General features: G+C 38.5%; 1 protein-coding gene and 1 pseudogene across 1 annotated transcript in view; one reads left to right on the top strand and one right to left on the bottom strand.

The window, feature by feature from the left end:
- The window catches only part of PPM1E (protein phosphatase, Mg2+/Mn2+ dependent 1E), a 211,952-nt gene that overhangs the window by 23,294 nt on the left and 186,916 nt on the right, over positions 1 to 1,742 (bottom strand). The window lies entirely within an intron of this gene.
- The window catches only part of LOC105756358 (PRELI domain containing protein 3B-like), a 56,816-nt pseudogene continuing 55,804 nt past the window's right edge, over positions 731 to 1,742 (top strand).

Consider the following 1,742-nt stretch of genomic DNA (forward strand, 5'->3'; position numbering starts at 1 on the left):
GAAATGAACTGGTATTGGCCATTTTAAGTCCAAAAAACATATGGTGTACTATGCCAGGAATGACAAATTTAAGAGGAATGGCATTGCATTCATCAAAAAAAAAAAAATTTCAAGATCTATCCTGAAGTACAACTCTATCAGTAATAGAATAATATCCACATGCCTACAAGGAAGACCAGTTAATACCATTGTTATTCAAATATACGCACCAAGCACTAAGGCCAAAGATAAAGAAATTGAAGATTTTTACCAACTTCTGCAGTCTGAAATTGATCAAACATGCAATCAACATGCATTGATAATTACTGGTGATTGGAATGTGAAAATTGGAAACAAAGAAGAGAGATCAGTAATTGGAAAATATGGCCTTGATGATAGAAACAACGCAGAGATCGCATGATAGAATTTTGCAAGACCAACAACTTCTTCATTGCAAATACCTTTTTTCAACAACATAAATGGCAACTATACACGTGAACCTCACCAGATGGGATACACAGGGATTAAATCGACTACATCTGTGGAAAGAGACCATGGAAAAGCTCAATATCATCAGTCAGAACAAGGCCAGGGGCTGACTGTGGAACAGACCATCAGTTGCTCATATGCAAGTTCAAGCTGAAGCTGAAGAAAATTAGAGCAAGTCAACGAGAGCCAAAATACGACTGTGAGTATATCCCACCTGAATTTAGAGACCATCTCAAGAACAGATTTGGCGCATTGGACACCGATGACAGAGGACCAGGTGAGTTGTGGAATGACATCAAGGACATCATACATGAAGAAAGCAAAAGGTCACTAAAAAGACATAATAGAAAGAAAAGACCAAAATGGATGTCAGAAGATATTCTGAAACTTGCTGTTGAACATAGAGTAGCTAAAACCAATGGAAGAAATGATGAAGTAAGAGAGCTGAACAGAAGATTTCAAAAGGCAGCTTGAGAAGACAGAGTAAAGTATTATAATGAAATATGCAAAGACCTGGAGTTAGAAAATCAAAAGCGAAGAACATGCTCGGCATTTCTCAAGCTGAAAGAACTGAACAAAAAATTCAAGCCTCGAGTTGCAATATTGAAGGTTTCTATGGGGAAAATATTAAACAATGAAGGAAGCATCAAAAGAAAGTGAAAGGAATGCATAGAGTCACTGTACCAGAAAGAATTGGTTAACGTTCAGTCATTTCAGGAGGTGGCATATGATGAAGAACCGATGGTACTGAAGGAAGAAGTCCAAGCTGCACTGGAGGCATTGGCAAAAAACAAGGCTCCAGGAATTGATGGAATACCAATTGACATGTTTCAACAAATGAGTGCAGCGTTGGAGGTGCTCACTCATCTATGCCAAGAAATTTGGAAGAAAGCTACCTGGCCAACCAACTGTAAGAGACCCATATCTGTGCCCATTCCAAGGAAAGGTGATCCAACAGAATGCAGAAATTATTGAACGATATCATTAATATCACAAGTAAAATTTTGCTGATTATCATTCAAAAGCAGTTACAGCCGTACATCGACAGGGAACTGCCAGAAATTCAAGCCGGATTCAGAAGAGGAAGGGAACGAGGGATATTGCTGATGTCAGATGGCTGTTGGCTGAAAGCAGAGAATACCAGAAAGATGTTTACCTGTGTTTTATTGACTAAGCAAAGGCATTCGATTGTGTGGATCATAACAAATTATGGATAACATTGCAAAGAATGGGAATTCCAGAACACTTAATTGTGCTCATGAGGAACCTGTACA

Source organism: Trichechus manatus, unplaced genomic scaffold (genome assembly GCF_000243295.1).
Source record: "Trichechus manatus latirostris isolate Lorelei unplaced genomic scaffold, TriManLat1.0 scaffold00054, whole genome shotgun sequence".
NCBI classification, from domain to species: Eukaryota; Metazoa; Chordata; class Mammalia; order Sirenia; family Trichechidae; genus Trichechus; species Trichechus manatus.